This window comes from Phyllobates terribilis, unplaced genomic scaffold, assembly GCF_046119375.1.
Source record: "Phyllobates terribilis strain yellow unplaced genomic scaffold, ASM4611937v1 Scaffold_4__5_contigs__length_816908805, whole genome shotgun sequence".
Classification (NCBI taxonomy): Eukaryota; Metazoa; Chordata; class Amphibia; order Anura; family Dendrobatidae; genus Phyllobates; species Phyllobates terribilis.
Genome location: NW_027362764.1, coordinates 674,121,116 through 674,147,838, shown reverse-complemented (window position 1 = coordinate 674,147,838; position 26,723 = coordinate 674,121,116). Strand labels below are relative to the sequence as shown.

The following is a 26,723-nucleotide window of genomic DNA, read 5'->3' as shown; positions in this document are numbered from 1 at the left end:
GCAATGCCTCCTGTCTCAGGCCAGTAGGGGGAGCAGGCTGCCCCTATAAAAGCTGGTGCTGGGGGCAGGGTTAGAGAGAACTGGATTGCCTGTCTCAGCTCTGAGACATGTCCCAGAGTGGAGCAGGTACAGAAAGTTGATTGCACCTAAGAGGAAGTGTGGCAGGAGGAGAGCCACAAGCCAGAGACAAGAGGCGAAGAGAGTCTGTCTTGGCAGAGAAAAGACTTAATTTTACCAGACTTTGGTGTCTGAGGCTGGAAGGATTCCACATCCCCCAGCAGAGAACCAGTCCGCAAGGGACTGTACATTCCTTGGCCTAAGAAGCCTGGAGGCCCTGCCACAACTGAAGAGACCAGTAAAGCCGTACAAGGCTGGGAGAAGAAAGGAACCCACGTCGCAGGCCATACAGGCGAGAATACACGGAAAGCTCGGAAACGTGGGCTGTTACCCTATCAGGAGGAGATAGCCAGAAGGAGCGCAGAAAGCACGGTAGGCCTACACCCTCACCCTGACCAGGGCCAATTTCCCCATTGCTCTCAGACGTCCAGGTCCCCTCCTAGCCGGGACTGTTTATGGGTGAGTTTACCTGTTGTAGTTAGGACCCTGGACTGCAACTTGTTGTCTGTGTGCTCCTTGCTCCTCCCGCACTATCAGCACTGGGATTCTCACTACCATCACTCCCACCATCCATTATACTGCCATGGGGCCGCACTCTTCCCGTGGGGAGTCACACTACCCTAGCTGCACACCTCATCAGCCCCAGCGGTCTGCATGCAGCAGCGGTTCCTAATAACCGCAATCCACGGGTGGCGTAGTCGGACATTATTAGCAGAACGTAGCAGACTACCATTGGCCTGACCACCCTGAGCCACGGAACCGGGTCGCCACTACTACCCCCATCGTCTCCCTATTGCCCGGATCCGAGTGCCCCACGGCCCAGGGGGCGAGTCATATGCATCAGACTCTCCTGCCTGTTTTATGATTTCAGGGCCCTATCAGGAATCACCCCCCCCCTCCCCAATTCCTTCTGCACCTTCCTTGCCTTCCTTGCACTGAGGTTAGCTCTTTGGCAGCTGTCTGGCTTGGTTACACAAGCTTCTTTGCAGAGATACATGTTACTTCTGCTGGCCCTCGCTAGGCGGCCGGCATCCAAAACCTTCCCTGGGCACCTGCTGAAAGCCTGGCCCCTTCACGGCACCGGGTGCTTTTAACGCCATCATTTCAACACGGCGAGCTGCGGAGTCAATAAGCACTCCTAGCCGTGACAAGGAGCTCGGTGTCAGGCCTGCGTGAAGGCGGCGGGATAGCATACTTAGCTGCCAACTGGCTCAGAGGCCTTGGGGCTTCCATCATCTAAGTTACTTAAGGTCGGTGTCCGGCAAGGCGGCGTTCCATGCTAGCCGAGCTGGGCAGTAGGGCAAAACGTCATCAAAATGGTCTACAGCACCCGGTGTTCCCAGGTGGTCTCCCAACCAAGTAACAACCAGGCCCAACCCTGCTTAGCTTCCAAGATCAGACAACATCGGGCGTATCCAAGGTGGTATGGCCAGTAGATGCTGCTCGATCCATCGCCCGGCCAGCCTTTCTCAGCATCGCTTGATGGCGAGCAATCTGGCCGTGACGGGGCGGGCTCCGAAGGGTCCATGCAAAGGCTGTGCCGTCCCTACAGGTGGTGTTTGTTTAGCAGTGATTCACCCGCCGCATCAGGTGTCTTCAAAAATGTCTTGGCGCTGTGTCTCCTGCTGGCTAAACCCTTCATCGCGGTAATGTGACAGAAAGAGCAAGCTGGACCCGTAACTTGGGGGCGGAGCGAGACGTCCAGGGGTGTATGAAGGAAGAGGGTGAGATGGTTGCCAGTGACTTTGAGCTGCTCTTCAGGGGGGAGGGTCGTGTTGCCTGCAAAGGTCTTCTTCTTGGGGTTACCGGTTGTTGCCTCCAGCCACACGGGAGACGCTGGTCCTGGTGAAAAGGAGCCTAGTATTAAAAGTAAAGAAGCAACAATGCTGGAGGCCCACGGTGATCAGAAGGATGCTGGTATTTTGCAGAGATGAAATAGCGCAAGAGAGAAAGCAAATGAAAAAAAGAAAAGAGAATGAATGTGTGCACTTGTGAAAGGGAATGGAAAAAAGGCATAGAAGAGAGTGCCCCCTGCTGGTGGAAGGAAGGAAAAAGCAAATGCCTACAGCACCTTGTATTCCCAGGTGGTCTCCCATCCAAGTACTAACCAGGCCCAACCCTGCTTAGCTTCTGAGATCTGACAAGATTGGGCGTGTTCAAGGTGGTGTGGCCGTAGGCAGAGACAAATCTCTCTCTTGCTTCTTTTCTACTTTGAAGTCTGGCTGCCAGCTGCCGTTTCCAGTGCTCAGCAAGACCAGGTCCTTTTGTGCTTTCCCTTCTCTTCAATTTTTTTGCTGGCTTCCTTAAAAGGTCTTGTAGACACAACGCCCCACTCAGAGCCGCTGAGCTCACTGATCGGGTGCAGCGCTGTCGACGGAACGTCGGCTTCACCGCCAATGCCACAGGCCGGGAGCAGAGGCGAGACTCACCGGTAGACCCGGGTAGGGTGAGAAGAGTGCGGTTAGTTGCTTTCTAAAAGCCTGCAGCCGGGGATTAACTTTTAATGAAAGGGAACAATCCCTTTCACTGTCTGCAGCGCGCCACACCTAGGAAGCGCACTCTCACACACAAGCCAGCATGCACACGTGCTCGCATGTGACAACACCCCCTATCTGCCCCTACAACCTCTCCGTCACCATGCGTCAGACTCTCCTGCCTGTTTTATGATTTCAGGGCCCTAGCAGGAATCACCCCCCCCTCCCCAATTCCTTCTGCACCTTCCTTGCCTACCTTGCACTGAGGTTAGCTCTTTGTCAGCCGTCTGGCTTGGTTATACAAGCTTCTTTGCAGAGAAACATGTTACTTCTGCTGGCCCTCGCTAGGCGGCCGGCATCCAAAACCTTCCCTGGGAACCTGCTGAAAGCCTGGCCCCTTCACGGCCCCGGGTGCTTTTAACGCCATCATTTCCACACGGCGAGCTGCGGAGTCAATAAGCTCTCCTAGCCGTGGCAAGGAGCTCGGTGTCAGGCCTGCGTGGCAGTGTACTTAGCTGCCAACTGGCTCAGAGGCCTTGGGGCTTCCATCATCTAAGTTACTTAAGGTCGATGTCCGGCAAAGCGACGTTCCATGCTAGCCGAGCTGGGCATTAGGGCAAAACGTCATCAAAATGGTCTACAGCACCCGGTGTTCCCAGGAGGTCTGCCATCCAAGCACTGTCCGAGCCCAGCCCTGCTTTGCTTTCGAGATCAGATGAGATCAGGCGTATCCAAGGTGGTATGGCCAGTAGACGCCGCTCGATCCATCGCCCGGCCAGCCTTTCTCAGGATCGCTTGGTGGCGAGCAATCTGGCCGTGACGGGGCGGGCTCCGAAGGGTCCATGCAAAGGCTGTGCCGTCCCTACAGGTGTGGTTTGTTTAGCAGTGATTCACCTGCCACATCAGGTGTCTTCAAAAATGTCTCGGCGCAGGGTCTCCTGCAGGCTAAACCCTTCATCGCGGTAATGTGACAGAAAGAGCAAGCTGGATCCGTAACCTGGGGGCGGAGCGAGACGTCCAGGGGTGAATGAAGAAAGAGGGTGAGATGGTTGCCAGTGACTTTGAGCTGCTCTTCAGGGGGGAGGGTCGTGTTGCCTGCAAAGGTCTTCTGCTTGGGGTTACCGGTGGTTGCCTCAGCCACTTGGGAGACGCTGGTCCTGGTGAAAAGGAGCCTAGTATTAAAAGTAAAGAAGAAACAATGCTGGAGGCCCACGGTGATCAGAAGGATGCTGGTATTTTGCAGAGATGAAATAGCGCAAGAGAGAAAGCAAATAAAAAAAAGAAAAGAGATTGAATGTGTGCACTTGTGAAAGGGGATGGAAAAAAGGCATAGAAGAGAGTGCCCCCTGCTGGTGGAAAGAAGGAAAAGGCAAAAGCCTACAGCACCTGGTATTCCCAGGCAGTCTCCCATCCAAGTACTAACCAGTCCCAAACCTGCTTAGCTTCTGAGATAAGACAAGATCAGGCGTGTTCAGGGTGGTTTGACCGTAGGCACAGACCAGCCTCTCACTTGCTGCTTTTCTTCTTTGAAGGCTGGCTTCCGGATGCCCTTTCCAGCGTTCAGCAAGACCAGGTCCTTTTGTGCGTTCCCTTCTCTTCAATTTTTTTGCTGGCTTCCTTAAAAGGTCTTGTAGACAGAAGGCCCCACTCAGAGCCGCTGAGCTCACTGATCGGCTGAAGTGCTGTCGACGGAACGTCAGCTTCACGGCCAATGCCACATGCCGGGATCAGAGGCGAGACTCACCGGTAGACCCGGGTAGGGTGAGTAGAGCGTGGTTAATTGCTTTCTAATAGCCTGCAGCCGGGGATTAACTTTTAATGAAAGGGAACAATCCCTTTGACTGTCTGCAGCGCGCCACACCTAGGAAGCGCACTCTCACACACAAGCCAGCATGCACACGTGCTCGCACGTGACAACACCCCCTATCTGCCCCTACATCCTCTCCGTCACCATGCGTCAGACTCTCCAACCTGTTTTATGATTTCAGGGCCCTAGCAGGAATCACCCCCCCCTCCCCAATTCCTTCCGCACCTTCCTTGCCCTGAGGTTAGCTCTTTGTCAAACGTCTGGCTTGGTTACACAAGCTTCTTTGCAGAGAAACATGTTACTTCTGCTGGCCCTCGCTAGGCGGCCGGCATCCAAAACCTTCCCTGGGCACCTGCTGAAAGCCTGGCCCCTTCACGGCCCCGGGTGCTTTTAACGCCATCATTTCCACACGGCGAGCTGCGGAGTCAATAAGCACTCCTAGCCGTGGTAAAGAACTCGGTGTCAGACCTGCGTGAAGGCAGCGGGGAAGCGTACTTAGCTGCCAACTGGCTCAGAGGCCTTGGGGCTTCCATCATCTAAGTTACTTAAGGACGGTGTCCGGCAAGGCGCCGTTCCATGCTAGCCGAGCTGGGCAGTAGGGCAAAACGTCATCAAAATGGTCTACAGCACCCGGTGTTCCGAGGAGGTCTCCCATCCAAGTACTGTCCGAACCCAGCGCTGCTTTGCTTCCAAGATCAGACGAGATCGGGCGTATCCAAGGTGGTATGGCCAGTAGACGCTGCTCGATCCATCGCCCGGCCAGCCTTTCTCAGGATCGCTTGGTGGCGAGCAATCTGGCCGTGACGGGGCGGGCTCCGAAGGGTCCATGCAAAGGCTGTGCCGTCCCTACAGGTGTGGTTTGTTTAGCAGTGATTCACCCGCCGCATCAGGTGTCTTCAAAAATGTCTCGGCGCAGGGTCTCCTGCAGGCTAAACCCTTCACCGCGGTAATGTGACAGAAAGAGCAAGCTGGACCCGTAACTTGGGGGCGGAGCGAGACGTCCAGGGGTGAATGAAGGAAGAGGGTGAGATGGTTGCCAGTGACTTTGAGCTGCTCTTCAGGGGGGAGGGTCGTGTTGCCTGCAAAGGTCTTCTGCTTGAGGTTACCGGTGGTTGCCTCCAGCCACTTGGGAGACGCTGGTCCTGGTGAAAAGGAGCCTAGTATTAAAAGTAAAGAAGCAACAATGCTGGAGACCCACGGTGATCAGAAGGATGCTGGTATTTTGCAGAGAAGAAATAGCGCAAGAGAGAAAGCAAATGAAAAAAAGAAAAGAGAATGAATGTGTGCACTTGTAAAAGGGAATGGAAAAAAGGCATAGAAGAGAGTGCCCCCTGCTGGTGGAAGGAAGGAAAAAGCAAAAGCCTACAGCACCTGGCATTCCCAGGCGGTCTCTGTTAAATGGTTAATTATGGAAATTCATTTGGAATGTTAATCGATAATCATTTTTCTGAGTTCTATGCCTCAGCCATCGTGTCTAGTTGACATGCGCTATTTGTGTGTGTATTCTTGGTTCACTACCATATGTAGAACAGGTGTCCATACGACTGGCTATAAAAGCCCATGGTACAGAAAGGGGGGGCTCTCTTGCTCTGCCCACCCCACAAGACACAGAATCTTCATGCTGAGAAGCAGATGACATGTAGGCCTGGACACATGCTGGACAAAGACATGATTTACCAGCCAGGATCCAAGGAAAGATGGGTGAATCTCAACAATTAAGCTAATTATGGACAAATGGACAATTACTTTCTAACTAATTATTGTATGTACCTGCTGCAATCTGATTCTTTTTAATGGACAATCCAAGAATAAATAGATACATTTTTTTATAAGAATATCGTGATATTGATACTTTGAGAAGTCCTCAGTAGATAAAAATAATACAGGAAGAGTATGATTTTACAGTCTCCAATCCAAGTACTAACCAGGCCCGACCCTGCTTAGCATCCGAGATCAGATGAGATCGGGCATGTTCAGGGTGGTGTGGCCGTAGGCAGAGACAAGCCTCTCACTTGCTGCTTTTCTACTTTGACGTCTGGCTGCCGGCTGCCCTTTCCAGTGCTCAGCAAGACCAGGTCCTTTTGTGCTTTCCCTTCTCTACAATTTTTTTGCTGGCTTCCTTAAAAGGTCTTGTAGACACAACGCCCCACTCAGAGCCGCTGAGCTCACTGATCAGCTGCAGCGCTGTCGACGGAACGTCAGCTTCACGGCCAATGCCACAGGCCGGGAGGAGAGGCGAGACTCACCGGTAGACCCGGGTAGGGTGAGTAGAACGCGGTTAGTTGCTTTCTAATAGCCTGCAGCCGGGGATTAACTTTTAATGAAAGGGAACAATCCCTTTGACTGTCTGCAGCGCGCCACACCTAGAAAGCGCACTCTCACACACAAGCCAGCATGCACACGTGCTCGCACGTGACAACACCCACTATCTGCCCCTACAACCTCTCTGTCACCATGCGTCAGACTCTCCTGCCTGTATTATGATTTCAGGGCCCTAGCAGGAATCACCCCCCCCTCCCCAATTCCTTCCGCACCTTCCTTGCCTTCCTTGCACTGAGGTTAGCTCTTTGTCAGCCGTCTGGCTTGGTTACACAAGCTTCTTTGCAGAGAAACATGTTACTTCTGCTGGCCCTCGCTAGGCGGCCGGCATCCAAAACCTTCCCAGGGCACCTGCTGAAAGCCTGGCCACTTCACGGCCCCGGGTGCTTTTAATGCCATCATTTCCACACGGCGAGCTGCGGAGTCAATAAGCACTCCTAGCCGTGCCAAGGGGCTCGGTGTCAGGCCTGCGTGAAGGCGGCGGGGTAGCGTACTCAGCTGCCAACTGGCTCAGAGGCCTTGGGGCTTCCATCATCTAAGTTACTTAAGGTCGGTGTCCGGCAAGGCGCCGTTCCATGCTAGCCGAGCTGGGCAGTAGGTAAAAACGTCATCAGAATGGTCTACAGCACCCGGTGTTCCCAGGAGGTCTCCCATCCAAGTACTGTCTGAGCCCAGCCCTGCTTTGCTTCCGAGATCAGATGAGATCGGGCGTATCCAAGGTGGTATGGCCAGTAGAAGTTGCTCGAACCATCGCCCGGCCAGCCTTTCTCAGGATCGCTTGGTGGCGAGCAATCTGGCCGTGACGGGGCGGGCTCCGAAGGGTCCATGCAAAGTTTGTGCCGTCCCTACAGGTGTGGTTTATTTAGCTGTGATTCACCCGCCCCATCAGGTGTCTTCAAAAATGGCTCGGCGCTGGGTCTCCTGCAGGCTAAACCCTTCATCGCGGTAATGTGACAGAAAGAGCAAGCTGGACCCGTAACTTGGGGGCGGAGCGAGACGTTCAGGGGTGAATGAAGGAAGAGGGTGAGATGGTTGCCAGTGACTTTGAGCTGCTCTTCAGGGGGGAGGGTCATGTTGCCTGCAAAGGTCTTCTGCTTGGGGTTACCGGTGGTTGCCTCCAGCCACCCGGGAGACGCTGGTCCTGGTGAAAAGGAGCCTAGTATTAAAAGTTAATAAGCAACAATGCTGGAGGCCCACGGTGATCAGAAGGATGCTGGTATTTTGCAGAAATGAAATAGCGCAAGAGAGAAAGCAAATGAAAAAAAGAAAAGAGAATGAATGTGTGCACTTGTGAAAGGGAATGAAAAAAAGGCATAGAAGAGAGTGCCCCCTGCTGGTGGAAGGAAGGAAAAAGCAAAAGCCTACAGCACCTGGCATTCCCAGGAGGTCTCTGTTAAATGGTTAATTATGGAAATTCATTTGGAATGTTAATCGATAATCATTTTTCTGAGTTCTATGCCTCAGCCATCGTGTCTAGTTGACATGCGCTATTTGTGTGTGTATTTTTGGTTCACTACCATGTGTAGAACAGGTGTCCATACGACTGGCTATAAAAGCCCATGGTACAGAAAGGGGGGCTCTCTTGCTCTGCCCACCCCACAAGACACAGAATCTTCATGCTGAGAAGCAGATGACATGTAGGCCTGGACACATGCTGGACAAATTCATGATTTACCAGCCAGGATCCAAGGAAAGATGGGTGAATCTCAACAATTAAGCTAATTATGGACAAATGGACAATTACTTTATAACTAATTATTGTATGTACCTGCTGCAATCTGATTCTTTTTAATGGACAATCCAAGAATAAATAGATACATTTTTTTATAAGAATATCGTGATATTGATACTTTGAGAAGTCCTCAGTAGAAAAAAATAATACAGGAAGAATATTATTTTACAATGGTGAGCCAGCCAGTCCTGTTTTTTTGTTTTATAAATTAAGTAAGTGAATTTCTTCCGTGAACAGGGGGGGAGTCCTGACGAGCTGAACAGCTGTTGCTCACGTGTCAGTAAATTCACTAGTTTGTCACGAGAAGCAGAAAAGACCTACAGACTGAGGAAAGACAGGAAGCAGAGGTACTAACAAGGAACAGAATCACACAGGAAGAGAATCAGACGAACTGAAGACATTACGTGCTGATAAAGAGAAGCCAAGGAATCTTAAGGTAAGCAAAATATGGATATAATTTCTTGTTTTGCTAAACAAAGTAATATTAATTTCAAAGTTAATGTAGGAGATGACATAGAAGTTTTGTGGCTCAGTTTATACAAAGAATGTGAATTGCAAAATTTACAGTTAACTTCTAAATTGGTAAATAGAGACAAACAGAAATTGAGAAATATTCTACATTTGGTAGATTTTTTTCATAGTCTTGTGTTAGAGATTTCTAAGCAGGAAAATAGTGTAGAAGTGTCAGACGGTGATACTGATTCTGACTGTAATGTGGAAAATGAACAAGAAGTAAGACACGTGTCTGTAACTGAAGGTGACCTTGGGTCTGACCAAGAGACGGACATACAGAAATCTGACATGGGAGGAGACATGACTGACATACGAGAAACCGATATACTAGGTGATGTGGGAGGAGACGTGAGTGACGTAGGAGGAACAGACGTACAAGAGCCACTAAAAATATCAGAGAATTCTGGAATTACCCAGGCTCAACTCCAAATTAAAATGAGGAAAAATTTGCTGAAATTATACAAAATCATGCCAAAATATGATGTCAAAATCCATGCCTGTAGAAATTCAGAGACATTTGAGAGCTTCTCTGATAAGTTTGATTTATCCAATGAGGAGAGGAATCAATTATTTAAAATATGGATTCCTGTGACATTGTCCAGACGTTTACATTTAATGCCCTGTGAAAATGACTCTCCTAATGGATGGGAAAATGATTCGGACAGATTAAGATATTTGATTTATTGTGTCACAAAGGATTTTCCCAACATAGAAGATCTGCAGAAACTAAGGATTGGTAGGAAGGAATGTACATATACATTCATGTCCATATTTGAACGGTTGTACAAAGCTCTCATCAAAAATGGAAAAGTACAACATATGATAACAACTTTTGTACAAAAATTCAAATTCCTAAATTCAGTTTCCCAAGTTATGGCATCACAAAAAAATTCATTATTTGAATGTGCGCAGATGCTGGATTTTGTTAGAAAACATGAGAATCGTGAAAAGAAAATAAATCAAGCTAAATTTATAAAACCAGGAAAGGTAAAATCTTACCAAAAGCCAGTATCAAACTCTCCTAGACTGAGTCATCCCCATAGTGAACTCTATCAAATACGAAGAAGATATCATATATGTTATAAGCCATATCAGCCAGTGCAAAGATCCATCTCTCCACAGAATGAGTTAATTCTCAGTCAGAACTGTGATTCTCTAAAAAGGAAAATGGCTGAAACTGATGGACAGAGACAGGTGAGACGACCAACTCACAGTGACGTCATGGAATGTGGACAGAAGAACAGGCAGTTCTCTGAAGTTTTGAAGGATAGAAAACTGTCTTTCCTAAATAGGGCGTTCCTGGAGATATTTGAGAGAGACAGAAGATTTGGTTTAGGCAGTGGCTAAGGAAAAACTGTAATTATAATGTTGTATCAAAATGTAATACAATGTCTCAATATTTATTTATAATCTTATACAGTAAAATTGTAGTTACATAGTTTATAATAGTTCATATATATATATATATATATATATATATATATATATATATACACTTGTCTAAATAGAGATTGCGTATAATTGTATTTATATATACGTTTATAAAATATATATATATATATTAATTAATAAATTAGAACTTCATATATATACATTTAAGTAGCAATATTTTGAATTACATTAGAACCAACCAATATATGTATAAGATATTTAAATAATTCTGTTTCTGTATGAATTTGATATTTAATTTTATTTTCTTATATTTCCTTAGAGTTTTCATTCCAAAGCAGGATTTGATCAAAGAACTCTAAAATGGATTTATTCCTTTATTCACACAGGAAGTGAAAAAATTGCATGATTTTATGTGTATAACATTTTAAAATAATAACAATATATCTAGTTGAACTATAATATATATGTAATACTTATTAATTCTTTTGTGTTGCTAATATTTTCTGTGCATGAAGTGTTCGTGCAAATTAAAGTAGCTTTACAGCATGATGTGTGACAGCTGCGGCCTTTGATCTTTGAGCTAATACTATAGTATCCCATTCATTCTATTTTCAACTGATGTAACTTAAGACCGGGCAGCCAGTGAAAAAAGAATCTAAGACAAGAGTTTTTTCAAGTGTCTGAAATTCCAGTGACTTACTCTCATATTATATAATATGTACTTGGGGAATATTCAAAGAAATATAAAGATATTCAATTGATATGGCAATGCGCATTAATAAATTGGGATACAACAATTTTGGGTTAAATATATATATATATATCTGAAACTTCATATGTGGAATGTTTGAGTTGAACAGATCTGTGAATGTCAGAGTGAAGGTGACAGATGAGTAAATCAGCAGCTGCTAAGTGTGATTGATGTGACAGAGGCCTCGTATGTTTGTATGTTTGAAAAAAAAAAATGTTTCTTTATGTGAAGGTACAAAAATATATTTAATTCTGAGGAAATTATAATACATAATTAGGTATTATCTACATATATATATTTCTATATTTCTTTAATAATTATTATTTCTTGATTTAACTAATAGTGGATAAGGGCAACCACACATCAAAATGGTTTACAAAGCAAATTTATATTTAGAATAATTTTCCACATGATAATATTCTTGAATAACTATAATATTATTTTTAATGGTTACCTAAATAGGTATACACCTCTCTTTAGTCAAATCTATGCTATTCATCGATATGCAATTTATGCACAATATTTCTAGAAGAATAATTATTTTTAATTTGGTTCTGATATATACAATAATTTTATAAAATAATATTTTTGGTATTAAGGGGAAAAATGTGTTTTTGATCCTGATTACATAATCACTTTTGATCAATACTTATTTTCCACACATTTTAATAAAGAAGGAATAATAATAAGGTACTATGGTATAATTAAGAAGGGTATTACATGCAAAGTTGCATAATTTAATATTTTTTGGTGGTACAAGGTTATGACAAATATGAAATCATCCAGATAATTGAGATATAAGGGTATTTTTTATGGAGAATATAATTACTCTGCATTTGTCATTAAAATTTAAAGGCCTTATTTTTATTTTTATTCTTATTTTTACTCTTAATTTTATTTTTCATTTTTAAAATTTTATTCTTACTTTATACTTCTTATTTTTCTATTTTTTCATTTTTTAATTCTCATTTGATTTTATTTGAGTTCAATATCTCAATTGAGAAAACACATTAATATTTAATAAAGTAATGTCTAATACAAGAGTATTGCTTCATTAAATATATATTGCTAAGGAAAAAAATGTTTACATTTTCTGAGTAAACACAATTCATTCATTCATTTATTCATTCATTCATTCATTCATACATTCATATATTTATTCATTTTGGTTCAGGAGTATACATTCTTTGATATTATTGGTTTAATAAAGATATAAAAACTTGTTTTTTCAAAATACACTGACACCTATGGGTTGGAAAAGGTAATTACACCTATGACATAAAAATGTTCTATCATATGGAGAACTTGATTGATAATGAATTATTATCTATTATTGTTTATTATTCCAAACATAATTTATTTTAATATTTTGATAATAATTAGATGGATATTACTGATTGCTATGGTACGCTGTGATATTATAGGTTAGGAAAAACTGCCAGATTTGGTATCAGATTAGGGAATGAAGACTTCAATCAAGACATCGCAATTATGAATTCTATCTTAATAAAGACTTTTAATTTTTATAAATCAAAGAGATTCTCAAAAGTTACAAGAAGAAGCAACTGATATCCGGACGTCTCAGAAGGTAACAGGTGTGAATGCTGAGTGTTATAATAGACTGTGTCCATTACATACAATACAATTCACACCACTGATCACCAGGACGGCAGAGGATGATGATCCTATATGTACTGTGTTGTGTTCAAGTTTCATCACGTTCCAGTGGTTTCTTATCACCTGCAACGCTTCAATGAAAGCTGGTGAACAGGTAATACCTGGCATATGTGTCCTGTATATAAAGGACTGAGTACTGGTTATGGTGCTATATAAAGCAGGGAAGTGTCAAGTTAACCCTTGCTTTACTGACCAAAGACGTCACATCTGTTCCAAAAGTGACACGAGACCAGTGCGGACACACGGAAGATTCCAAAGACGATCCAACGTAAGTCCAGGTGACACTGCACAGATATTAAAGCTACATTTCATCCATGGACTTTGTTTTCTTATCAACTGACACACATGATCTTTCTAATAAAGAGTACAGTTTATGGACTGAACAATAATGAACACAATTATGGACTGTACAATATCTACATGCTGTAATTTATTTCAAAGGAGTTTTCATCTAAAGACTGTGTTATAAAAGAACCAAGAAGAAGACGAGACGACGACCCGATGACATCAGATGATGACGATTGAACCCGCGATTGCTTCAATTTAGATATAGGGAAGTATAATTATACATATTAAATGAATATTAGTCACGGCTTACCATAACATGAATTCACATCATTATATAGCAATAATCCGATATTGATACTATTATTACTATTTTTTTATTATGGAAATTTAATGATATTGCCAAGGAAGAAGGAAAGAAAAAATGATTGATGAATGTATCTTCTTTTGAGATTTTTCAGTTAAAGTCCTTTTATTCTCAAAAAAGGGGGAAATGTTAAATGGTTAATTATGGAAATTCATTTGGAATGTTAATCGATAATCATTTTTCTGAGTTCTATGCCTCAGCCATCGTGTCTAGTTGACATGCGCTATTTGTGTGTGTATTTTTGGTTCACTACCATATGTAGAACAGGTGTCCATACGACTGGCTACAAAAGCCCATGGTTCAGAAAGGGGGGGCTCTCTTGCTCTGCCTACCCCACAAGACACAGAATCTTCATGCTGAGAAGCAGATGACATGTAGGCCTGGACACATGCTGGACAAAGACATGATTTACCAGCCAGGATCCAAGGAAAGATGGGTGAATCTCAACAATTAAGCTAATTATGGACAAATGGACAATTACTTTCTAACTAATTATTGTATGTACCTGCTGCAATCTGATTCTTTTTAATGGACAATCCAAGAATAAATAGATACATTTTTTTATAAGAATATCGTGATATTGATACTTTGAGAAGTCCTCAGTATATAAAAATAATACAGGAAGAGTATTATTTTACAGTCTCCCATCCAAGTACTAACCAGGCCCAACCCTGCTTAGAATCCAAGATCAGATGAGATCGGGCGTGTTCAGGGTGGTGTGGCAGAAGGCGGAGACAAGCCTCTCACTTGCTGCTTTTCTACTTTGACGTCTGGCTGCCGGCTGCCCTTTCCAGTGCTCAGCAAGACCAGGTCCTTTTGTGCTTTCCCTTCTCTTCAATTTTTTTGCTGGCTTCCTTAAAATGTCTTGTAGACACAACGCCCCACTCAGAGCTTATAAGCTCACTGATCGGCTGCAGCGCTGTCGACGGAACGTCAGCTTCACGGCCAATGCCACAGGCCGGGAGGAGAGGCGAGACTCACCGGTACACTCGGGTAGGGTGAATAGAGCGCGGTTAGTTGCTTTCTAATAGCCTGCAGCCGGGGATTAACTTTTATTGAAAGGGAACAATCCCTTTGACTGTCTGCAGCGTGCCACACCTAGGAAGCGCACTCTCACACACAAACCAGCATGCACACGTGCTCGCACGTGACAACACCCCTTATCTGCCCCTACAACCTCTCCGTCACCATGCGTCAGACTCTCCTGCCTGTTTTATGATTTCAGGGCCCTAGCAGGAATCACCCCCCCCTCCCCAATTCCTTCCGCACCTTCCTTGCCTTCCTTGCACTGAGGTTAGCTCTTTGTCACCCGTCTGGCTTGGTTACACAAGCTTCTTTGCAGAGAAACATGTTACTTCTGCTGGCCCTCGCTAGGCGGCCGGCATCCAACACCTTCCCTGGGCACCTGCTGAAAGCCTGGCCCCTTCACGGCCCCGGGTGCTTTTAACGCCATCATTTCCACACGGCGAGCTGCGGAGTCAATAAGCACTCCTAGCCGTGGCAAAGAGCTCGGTGTCAGGCCTGCGTGAAGGCGGCAGGGTAGCGTACTTAGCTGCCAACTGGCTCAGAGGCCTTGGGGCTTCCATCATCTAAGTTACTTAAGGTCGGTGTCCGGCAAGGCGCCGTTCCATGCTAGCCGAGCTGGGCAGTAGGTAAAAACGTCATCAAAATGGTCTACAGCACCCGGTGTTCCCAGGAGGTCTCCCATCCAAGTACTGTCCGAACCCAGCCCTGCTTTACTTCTGAGATCAGATGAGATCGGGCGTATCCAAGGTGGTATGGCCAGTAGACGCTGCTTGATCCATCGGCCGGCCAGCCTTTCTCAGGATCGCTTTGTTATGATCTGCTACAGAGAGTATGGAAAGAAAGGAGATCTATCCCTACAATAGAACTAAACTAGATCCCTACGATGTAACGGGGAACCTGATCCTGCGATCAGACCCGCTAAAGTCTTTGGCTAGTCTGAACGCAGACCTATAGATGTGAGGGAGGGATCCCTACAAGATCTAGGGACTGGGAAAAGTTGGACACCTCCTAGCAGAAATAGTAGCAGTCAAAGACAAACACACAACAAAAAGGCATAGGGGTCAGAAGACCTAGCAAAACTAACAGAGAACGGCAACAGAGCAACAAGCTAGCTCAACAGTAGTAAATACAAATGAAGTCCAGCAAAGCCAGGAGGGCGGAGCCGGATTAAATAGACAAAATGGTCATGTGACCAGCAAACTAAAAAAAAACTAACAGGAGAGTTGTAACAGTACCCCCTCTTCTAAGAGGATCCTCCGGATCCCCTAGGCCCAGGCTTACCAGGAAACCTCCTGTGAAACGCTCGGACAAGTCTGGGTGCAGAAACATAATCCGCTCTCACCCATGAGTTATCCTCAGGTCCGAAACCCTTCCAAGCGACGAGATACTGCAAACTCCCTCTATACCGTCTAGAATTTAGGATGCGGGAAATTTCATATTCCCCGTCCTCCACCACCGGAGGAACAGTGGCAGAGGCGTCACCATCCGACACATCAGCTTTTTTCAACAGAGAAACATGAAACACCGTATTAATCCTCCAGGACGTAGGAACCTCCAGCCTAACAGCAGATTGGTTAACTATCTGAAGTACCTTAAAGGGCCCTACGAACTTGGGACCCAATTTTTAAGAAGGAATCCTCAATTGCAGATTCTTAGAGGACAACCAAACCATGTCACCAACCGCAAACAAAACCCCTTGCCGTTTCCTATCAAAGTACCTCTTAGATTTTTTGTTAGCCTCCTGAAGATTACCACGCACATCCGTCCAAACTCTCTCCAAATCACCGGAAAAACTATCCTCCTCAGGCACAGCCGAAACCAATTTGGAAAATGACCCAAAAGACGGATGTCTCCCAGAACAACAAAAAAAAGGCGAACACCCAGCAGAAGAGGATGTATGGTTGTTAAGAGCAAATTCAGCAAGTGGCAGAAATTCAGACCACCCCTCTTGATTGTCTGCCACAAAACAACGCAAGAACTGCTCAACATCCTGGTTCTTCCTTTCTGTCTGGCCATTAGACTCAGGATGATATCCGGATGAAAACGACAAATGAACTCCCAACCTGTCACAAAAGGCACGCCAAAAACGAGCCACGAACTGAGGTCCCCTTTCAGAAACAATGTCAGTAGGAACACCATGTAGTCTGACAATCTCCTTGACAAAGGCCTTAGCGAGTGTCTTAGCGCAAGGCAGTTTGATGAAGGGAACCAAGTGACACATCTTGCTAAAACGGTCCACGACCACCCAGATGACCGTGAAACCTTCAGAGGGAGGAAGGTCAGTAATAAAGTCCATAGCCAGATGTGTCCAAGGAGCACTAGGAACCTCCAGAGGGCAAAGCAACCCCGCAGCAGGAGCATGCGAAGACTTGGATCTTGCACACACAGTACATTGGCGCACCCACTTAATGACTTCCTTCTGCCATCCAGGCCACCAAAAACTGCGACCCACAAGTCTCTTGGTCTCAGAAATTCCTGGATGACCTGCCAACCGAGACTCATGACACTCAACAAACAAATCTCTCCTAAAGGTCCTAGGCACAAACAACCTCCCATGGGGATTGTTAGATGGGGCATTCTCCTGTGCTTTAAGAATCTCACCCTCCAAAACGGAGTCCAAAGCAGCAATCACAACACCTTCTTGTAAAATGGTCTCCTCTTCCTCCTCAACACCGACCATGGGAGAAAAGCTGCGAGACAGAGCATCCGCTTTAACATTCTTGGTACCCAGGATGTAAGTAACGGAAAAATTAAACCGCGAGAAAAAAAGTGCCCACCTAGCCTGACGGGCATTCAAGCGCTTGGCAGCATCAAGATAGATCAGATTTTTATGATCAGTGAAAACCTGAATGGGAAATTCAGCACCTTCCAAGAGATGACGCCAGTGTTCAAATGCGAGTTTAATCGCCAGCAATTCCCGATTACCAATATCGTAATTAAGTTCAGTCTCGGAAATTTTTTTTGAAAAAAAAGGCACAGGGATGTACTCCATCCTTGTTTTCCTGAGACAACACCGCACCAACCCCCACCGAAGAAGCATCAACCTCAACCAAAAACGGCTTAGTCACATCAGGCTGCATAAGGATGGGAGCAGAGGTGAACCTCTCCTTTAGAAACACAAAAGCTTCAATGGCCTCAGAAGTCCACTGAACCACATTAGCACCTTTCCTGGTGAGATCGGTCAGCGGTTTGACAATAATAGAACATTTTTTTATGAATTTTCTGTAATAATTGGCGAAACCCAAAAACCTCTGTATCGATTTCAAACCAATAGGCCTAGGCCATTCCTGCACAGCTTGAACTTTAACCGGGTCCATCTCAAAACCTTCACTGGAGATAATGTAGCCCAAAAAACTAATTCTCTGTACAGCGAACTCACATTTCTCCAGCTTAGCAAAAAGCGAATTGTCCATTAATAACTGTAATACCTCACGTACGCTCCGCCAATGAGACTCCAGATCCGGCGAATAAATCAAAATGTCATCCAAATGCACAACCACATTTTTGACGATTAAAGGTCTAAGGATATCATTAATAAGATTCTGAAAAAATGCTGGAGCATTGGTGAGATCAAAAGGCATAACCAGATTCTCAAAATGACCCACAGGAGTGTTAAAAGCAGTCTTCCATTCATCACCCTCCTTCATGCGCAACAAATTGTATGCCCCCCGGAGATCAATTTTAGAGAACCACTTGGCCCCCACTAACTGGTTAAATAAATCAGGAATCAATGGCAGTGGGTAAGGATTGCGTACAGTAATTTTTTTAATCTCACGAAAGTCCAGACAAGGACGTAAACCGCGATCTTTTTTTTTTACAAAAAAAAATCCAACAGCCACAGGAGACTTGGAAGGCCTAATGTGACCGGCGGCCAAGCTTGTCTGTATGTATTCTTCCAAAGCCTTTCTTTCAGGAATAGTAAGATTAAATAAACGACTCTTAGGAAGAGTCGCGCCAGGGACAAATTCAATGGTACAATCATAGTCTCTATGGGGAGGCAAAACCTGCGACTCCTCCTCAGAAAAAACTCTCCAAAAATCCTGAATAGGTACAGGCAATTCCCCTCTATCCACAGCAGCAATGTGCCCGGTACAACACTTGTCATAACACTTAGGGCTCCAGGACTTAATTTCATTGGTAGACCAATCCAGTACAGGATTGTGCAATTTTAACCAGGGTAACCCCAACATTACTGGAGAAGGCAAATTATCCAATACCACCAAATCCAAATTCTCTTGATGAATACCATTAATAGTGAGGGGAAATTCACAGACCTTGTGAGTAACACTCTTCAAGGGAGAGCCATCGACAGAAACCACAGCAATAGGGAATGACAAAGTTTTAGGTTCTAATCTAAGTTTTTCCAAGAATCCCCCATCAATCACATTCAGAGTAGATCCATAATCTACAAATACCCGAAATTCAATTAATTCATCCTGAGCAGCAGTAGTGGCAGATAGGAATACTCACTTAGAATTTAAACAGGCAATACGAGCATGACTGACCATTTTTTTTTCTTTCTTCTTACGAAGCACACAGCTCTTAATAAAATGACCAGAATTTCCGCAATAGAAACACAAGCCTTCAGAAAGTCGGCGGTCTTTTTCCTGAGAGCGGGGTGCCATCGCCCCAATTTCCATCGGCTCTCCATTGTCAGCACAGAACCTCTCAGGACTCGAAGCTGACATAGCAGAGGATTTGCTCTCATTAACCCTTTCACGCAGTCTCCTGTCCACCCGTATAGCTAATTGCATTGCCTCCTGCAAGTTTCCAGGTGTGGGATAAGCAATCAGTAAATCCTTTACCCTTTCACATAGCCCTGCAAGAAACAAGCTTTTCAAAGCAGAATCGTTCCACCCCACCTGGGCAGACCACCGACGGAAGTGAGAACAATATTTTTCCACATTACCTGATCCCTGCCTCAAACGTCTTAATTCAGACTCAGCAGATGAGACACGATCAGGATCATCGTACAACAAACCCAAATCAGAAAAAAAACTATCCACTGATCTAAAGCACGGATCACTAGGTTTATAGAGAGAAGGCCCATCCCTGAGGATCTTTGCGCAAAAGTGACATTATGATCCCTATGTGCTGTGATTCATCACCAGAGGATCCGGGTCACAAACGAAAATATAATAGACAAGCATTTTTAAATGAAAAAAAATCTTGTTGTTTGCCAAAAAATAGATCAGGCAGACGTACCTTAGGTTCCACAAAATGCGCTCCAGAACAGCTACTCACGTGTTGTTGGAGCTTGGTCACCTCCAGAGAGAGTCCCTGCAAGCGTTGAGCCAAATCTTGCACCGAGACCATGATGGAAAACTGGAGGTCTTTCCTTAGAGAAATTTTTTTTTTTTTTTTTTTTATGGCTGGAATTACTGTTATGATCTGCTACAGAGACTAAGGAAAGAAAGGAGATCTATCCCTACAATAGAACTAAACTAGATCCCTACGATGTAACGGGGAACCTGATCCTGCGATCAGACCCGCTAAAGTCCTCGGCTAGTCTGAACGCAGACCTATAGATGTGAGGGAGGGATCCCTACAAGATCTAGGGACTGGGAAAAGTTGGACACCTCCTAGCAGAAATAGTAGCAGTCAATGACAAACACACAACAAAAAGGCATAGGGGTCAGAAGACCTAGCAAAACTAACAGAGAACGGCAACAGAGCAACAAGCTAGCTAAACAGTAGTAAATACAAATGAAGTCCAGCAAAGCCAGGAGGGCGGGGCCGGATTAAATAGGCAAAATGGTCATGTGACCAGCAAACTAAAAAAAAACTAACAGGAGAGTTGTAACACGCTTGGTGGCGAGCAATCTGGCGGTGACGGGGCGGGCTCCGAAGGGTCCATGCAAAGGCTGTGCCGTCCCTACAGGTGTGGTTTGTTTAGCAGTGATTCACCCGCCGCATCAGGTGTCTTCAAAAATGTCTCAGCGCAGGGTCTCCTGCAGGATAAACCCTTCATCGCGGTAATGTGACAGAAAGAGCAAGCTGGACCCGTAACTTGGGGGCGGAGCGAGACGTCCAGGGGTGAATGAAGGAAGAGGGTGAGATGGTTGCCAGTGACTTTGAGCTGCTCTTCAAGGGGGAGGGTCGTGTTGCCTGCAAAGGTCTTCTGCTTGGGGTTACCGGTGGTTACCTCCAGCCACGCGGGAGACGCTGGTCCTGGTGAAAAGGAGCCTAGTATTAAAAGTAAAGAAGCAACAATGCTGGAGGCCCACGGTGATCAGAAGGATGCTGGTATTTTGCAGAGATGAAATAGCGCAAGAGAGAAAGCAAATGAAAAAAAGAAAAGAGAATGAATGTGTGCACTTGTGAAAGGGAATGGAAAAAAGGCATAGAAGAGAGTGCCCCCTGCTGGTGGAAGGAAGGAAAAAGCAAAAGCCTACAGCACCTGGTATTTCCAGGCAGTCTCCCATCCAAGTACTAAACAGGCCCAACCCTGCTTAGCTTCCAATATCAGACAAGATCAGGCGTGTTCAGGGTGGTTTGGCCGTAGGCACTGGCAAGCCTCTCACTTGCTGCTTTTCTACTTTGAAGGCACAGACAAGCCTCTCACTTGCTGCTTTTCTACTTTGAAGTCTGGCTGCCGGATGCCCTTTCCAGTGTTCAGCAAGACCAGGTGCTTTTGTGCTTTCCCTTCTCTTCAATTTTTTTGCTGGCTTCCTTAAAAGGTCTTGTTGACAGAACGCCCCACTCAGAGCCACTGAGCTCACTGATCGGCTGGAGCGCTGTCGATGGAACGTCAGCTTCACGGCCAATGCCACAGGCCGGGAGCAGAGGCGAGACTCAACGGTAGACCCGGGTAGGGTGAGTAGAGCGCGGTTAGTTGCTTTCTAATAGCCTGCAGCCGGGGATTAACTTTTAATGAAAGGGAGCAATCCCTTTGACTGTCTGCAGCGCGCCACACCTAGGAAGCGCACTCTCACACACAAGCCAGCATGCACACGTGCTCGCACGTGACAACACCCCCTATCTGCCCCTACAACCTCTCCGTCACCATGCGTCAGACTCTCCTGCCTGTTTGATGATTTCAGGGCACTAGCAGGAATCACCCCCCCCCTCCCCAATTCCTTCCGCACCTTCCTTGCCTTCCTTGCACTGAGGTTAGCTCTTTGTCAGCCGTCTGGCTTGGTTACACAAGCTTCTTTGCAGAGAAACATGTTACTTCTGCTGGCCCTCGCTAGGCTGCCGGCATCCAAAACCTTCCCTGGGCACCTGCTGTAAGCCTGGCCCCTTCACGGCCCCGGGTGCTTTTAACGCCATCATTTCCACACGGCGAGCTGCGGAGTCCATAAGCACTCCTAGCCGTGGCAAGGAGCTCGGTGTCAGGCCTGCGTGAAGGGCGGCGGGGTAGCGTACTTAGCTGCCAACTGGCTCAGAGGCCTTGGGGCTTCCGTCATCTAAGTTACTTAAAGTCGGTGTCCGGCAAGGCGCCGTTCCATGCTAGCCGAGCTGGGCAGTAGGGCAAAACGTCATCAAAATGGTCTACATCACCCGATGCTCCCAGGAGGTCTCCCATCCAAGTACTGTCCGAGCCCAGCCCTGCTTTGCTTCCGAGATCAGACGAGATTGGGCGTATCCAAGGTGGTAAAGCCAGTAAACGCTGCTCGATCCATCGCCCGGCCAGCCTTTCTCAGGATCGCTTGGTGGCGAGCAATCTGGCCGTGACGGGGCGGGCTCCGAAGGGTCCATGCAAAGGCTGTGCCGTCCCTACAGGTGTGGTTAGTTTAGCAGTGATTCACCCGCCGCATCAGGTGTCTTCAAAAATGTCTCGGCGCAGGGTCTCCTGCAGGCTAAACCCTTCATCGCGGTAATGTGACAGAAAGAGCAAGCTGGACCCGTAACTTGGGGGCTGAGCGAGACGTCCAGGGGTGAATGAAGGAAGAGGGTTAGATGGTTGCCAGTGACTTTGAGCTGCTCTTCAGGGGGGAGGGTCGTGTTGCCTGCAAAGGTCTTCTGCTTGGGGTTACCGGCGGTTGCCTCCAGCCACCCGGGAGACGCTGGTCCTGGTGAAAAGGAGCCTAGTATTTAAAGTAAATAAGCAACAATGCTGGAGGCCCACGGTGATCAGAAGGATGCTGGTATTTTGCAGAGATGAAATAGCGCAAGAGAGAAAGCAAATGAAAAAAAGAAAAGAGAATGAATGTGTGCACTTGTGAAAGGGAATGGAAAAAAGGCATAGAAGAGAGTGCCCCCTGCTGGTGGAAGGAAGGAAAAAGCAAAAGCCTACAGCACCTGGCATTCCCAGTCGGTCTCTGATAAATGGTTAATTATGGAAATTCATTTGGAATGTTAATCGATAATCATTTTTCTGAGTTCTATGCCTCAGCCATCGTGTCTAGTTGACATGCGCTATTTGTGTGTGTATTTTTGGTTCACTGCCATATGTAGAACAGGTGTCCATACGACTGGCTATAAAAGCCCATGGTACAGAAAGGGGGGGCTCTCTTGCTCTGCCCACCCCACAAGACACAGAATCTTCATGCTGAGAAGCAGATGACATGTAGGCCTGGACACATGCTGGACAAAGACATTATTTACCAGCCAGGATCCAAGGAAAGATGGGTGAATCTCAACAATTAAGCTAATTATGGACAAATGGACAATTAGTTTATAACTAATTATTGTATGTACCTGCTGCAATCTGATTCTTTTTAATGGACAATCCAAGAATAAATAGATACATTTTTTTATAAGAATATCGTGATATTGATACTTTGAGAAGTCCTCAGTAGAAAAAAATAATACAGGAAGAGTATTATTTTACAATGGTGAGCCAGCCAGTCCTGTTTTTTTGTTTTTTAAATTAAGTAAGTGAATTTCTTCCGTGAACAAGGGGGGAGTCCTGACGAGCTGAACAGCTGTTGTTCACGTGTCAGTAAATTCACTAGTTTGTCACGAGAAGCAGAAAGGACCTACAGACTGAGGAAAGACAGGAAGCAGAGGTACTAACAAGGAACAGAATCACACAGGAAAAGAATCAGACGAACTGAAGACAGGACGTGCTGATAAAGAGAAGCCAAGGAATCTTAAGGTAAGCAAAATATGGATATAATTTCTTCTTTTGCTAAACAAAGTAATATTAATTTCAAAGTTATTGTAGGAGATGACATAGAAGTTTTGTGGCTCAGTTTATACAAAGAATGTGAATTGCAGAATTTACAGTTAACTTCTAAATTGGTAAAAAGAGACAAACAGAAATTGAGAAATATTCTACATTTGGTAGATTTTTTTCATAGTCTTGTGTTAGAGATTTCTAAGCAGGAAAATAGTGTAGAAGTGTCAGACGGTGATACTGATTCTGACTGTAATGTGGAAAATGAACAAGAAGTAAGACACGTGTCTCTAACTGAAGGTGACCTTGGGTCTGACCAAGAGACGGACATACAGAAACCTGACATGGGAGGAGACATGACTGACATACGAGAAACCGACATACTAGGTGATGTGGGAGGAGACGTGAGTGACGTAGGAGGAACGGACGTACAAGAGCCACTAAAAACATCAGAGAATTCTGGAATTACCCAGGCTCAACTCCAAATTAAAATGAGGAAAAATTTGCTGAAATTATACAAAATCATGCCAAAATATGATGTCAAAATCCATGCCTGTAGAAATTCAGAGACATTTGAGAGCTTCTCTGATAAGTTTGATTTATCCAATGAGGAGAGGAATCAATTATTTAAAATATGGATTCCTGTGACATTGTCCAGACGTTTACATTTAATGCCCTGTGAAAATGAGTCTCCTAATGGATGGGAAAATGATTCGGACAGATTAAGATATTTGATTTATTGTGTCACAAAGGATTTTCCCAACATAGAAGATCTGCAGAATCTAAGGATTGGTAGGAAGGAATGTACATATACATTCATTTCCATATTTGAACGGTTGTACAAAGCTCTCATCAAAAATGGAAAAGTACAACATATGATAACAACTTTTGTACAAAAATTCAAATTCCTAAATTCAGTTTCCCAAGTTATGGCATCACAAAAAAATTCTTTATTTGAATGTCCGCAGATGCTGGATTTTGTTAGAAAACATGAGAATCGTGAAAAGAAAATAAATCAAGCTAAATTTATAAAACCAGGAAAGGTAAAATCTTACCAAAAGCCAATATCAAACTCTCCTAGACTGAGTCATCCCCATAGTGAACTCTATCAAATACGCAGAAGATTTCATATATGTTATAAGCCATATCAGCCAGTGCAAAGATCCATCTCTCCACAGAATGAGTTAATTCTCAGTCAGAACTGTGATTCTCTAAAAAGGAAAATGGCTGAAACTGATGGACAGAGACAGGTGAGACGACCAACTCACAGTGACGTCATGGAATGTGGACAGAAGAACAGGCAGTTCTCTGAGGTTTTGAAGGATAGAAAAATGTCTTTCCTAAATAGGGCGTTCCTGGAGATATTTGAGAGAGACAGAAGATTTGGTTTAGGGAGTGGCTAAGGAAAAACTGTAATTATAATGTTGTATCAAAATGTAATACAATGTCTCAATATTTATTTATAATCTTATACAGTAAAATTGTAGTTACATAGTTTCTAATAGTTCATATATATATATATATATATACACTTGTCTAAGTAGAGATTGCGTATAATTGTATTTATATATACGTTTATAAAATATATATATATATATATTAATTAATAAATTAGAACTTCATATATATAAATTTAAGTAGCAATATTTTGAATTACATTAGAACCAACCAATATATGTATAAGATATTTAAATAATTCTGTTTCTGTATGAATTTGATATTTAATTTTATTTTCTTATATTTCCTTAGAGTTTTCATTCCAAAGCAGGATTTGATCAAAGAACTCTAAAAATGGATTTATTTCTTTATTCACACAGGAAGTGAAAAAATTGCATGATTTTATGTGTATAACATTTTAAAATAATAACAATATATCTAGTTGAACTATAATATATATGTAATACTTATTAATTCTTTTGTGTTGCTAATATTTTCTGTGCATGAAGTGTTCGTGCAAATTAAAGTAGCTTTACAGCATGACGTGTGACAGCTGCGGCCTTTGAACTTTGAGCTAATAGTATAGGATCCCATTCATTCTATTTTCAACTGATGTAACTTAAGACCGGGCAGCCAGTGAAAAAAGAATCTAAGACAAGAGTTTTTTCAAGTGTCTGAAATTCCAGTGACTTACTCTCATATTATATAATATGTACTTGGGGAATATTCAAAGAAATATAAAGATATTCAATTGATATGGCAATGCGCATTAATAAATTGTGATACAACAATTTTGGGTTAAATATATATATATATATATATCTAAAACTTCATATGTGGAATGTTTGAGTTGAACAGATCTGTGAATGTCAGAGTGAAGGTGACAGATGAGTAAATCAGCAGCTGCTAAGTGTGATTGATGTGATAGAGGCCTCGTATGTTTGTATGTTTGAAAAAAAAAAATGTTTCTTTATGTGAAGGTACAAAAATATATTTAATTCTGAAGAAATTATAATACATAATTAGGTATTACAGTGCCTACAAGTAGTATTCAACCCCCTGCAGATTTAGGTGGTTGACACATGCGGAATTAACTTGGCATTGTGACATTTGTACTGTAGATCAGCCTGGAAGTGGGAAATGCACTGCAGCAACTTTTTTTTTGTTTTTTTGTTTTTTTAAAACGTTAAAAGTTAATTCAGAGTGTCATTTATTATTCAACCCCTCAAACCACAAGAATTCTGTTTGGTCCCCCTAAAGTATTAAGAAGTAGTTCAGGCACCAAGAATAATGAGCTTCACATGTGTGGATTAAAGATCTCTTTTGCCAGCCTTTTCTGACTATTTAAGACCCTCCCCAAACTTGTGAACAGCACTCAGACATGGTCAACATGGGAAAGACAAAAGAGCATTCCAAGGCCATCAGAGACAAGATCGTGGAGGGTCACAAGGCTGGCAAGGGGTACAAATCCCTTTCCAAGGAGTTGGGCCTACCTGTCTCCACTGTTGGGAGCATCATCCGTAAGTGGAAGGCTTATGGAACTACTGTTAGCCTTCCACGGCCTGGACAGCCTTTGAAAGTGTCCTCCCGTGCCGAGGCCAGGCTTGTCCGAAGAGTCAAGGCTAACCCAAGGACAACAAGGAAGGAGCTCCGGGAAGATCTCATGGCAGTGGGGACATTGGTTTCAGTCAATACCATAAGTAACGTACTCCACCGCAATGGTCTACGTTCCAGACGAGCCCGTAAGGTACCTTTACTTTCA

At 44.4% G+C, this 26,723-nt stretch overlaps 9 pseudogenes; all 9 read right to left on the bottom strand.

Annotated features, from left to right (window-relative positions):
- Window positions 1–1,435: 1,435 nt before the first annotated feature.
- LOC141269720 (5S ribosomal RNA) lies at window positions 1,436–1,555 on the bottom strand (annotated as a pseudogene).
- Window positions 1,556–2,176: 621 nt separating this feature from the next.
- LOC141267796 (5S ribosomal RNA) lies at window positions 2,177–2,295 on the bottom strand (annotated as a pseudogene).
- A 930-nt stretch (window positions 2,296–3,225) lies between these two features.
- LOC141268803 (5S ribosomal RNA) lies at window positions 3,226–3,345 on the bottom strand (annotated as a pseudogene).
- Window positions 3,346–3,965: 620 nt separating this feature from the next.
- LOC141268754 (5S ribosomal RNA) lies at window positions 3,966–4,084 on the bottom strand (annotated as a pseudogene).
- A 932-nt stretch (window positions 4,085–5,016) lies between these two features.
- On the bottom strand, window positions 5,017–5,136 carry LOC141269172 (5S ribosomal RNA; annotated as a pseudogene).
- Window positions 5,137–7,334: 2,198 nt separating this feature from the next.
- LOC141267514 (5S ribosomal RNA) lies at window positions 7,335–7,454 on the bottom strand (annotated as a pseudogene).
- Window positions 7,455–15,105: 7,651 nt separating this feature from the next.
- Window positions 15,106–15,225, bottom strand: LOC141267490 (5S ribosomal RNA; annotated as a pseudogene).
- A 5,623-nt stretch (window positions 15,226–20,848) lies between these two features.
- LOC141268215 (5S ribosomal RNA) lies at window positions 20,849–20,967 on the bottom strand (annotated as a pseudogene).
- Window positions 20,968–21,951: 984 nt separating this feature from the next.
- On the bottom strand, window positions 21,952–22,071 carry LOC141269852 (5S ribosomal RNA; annotated as a pseudogene).
- Window positions 22,072–26,723: the final 4,652 nt, after the last annotated feature.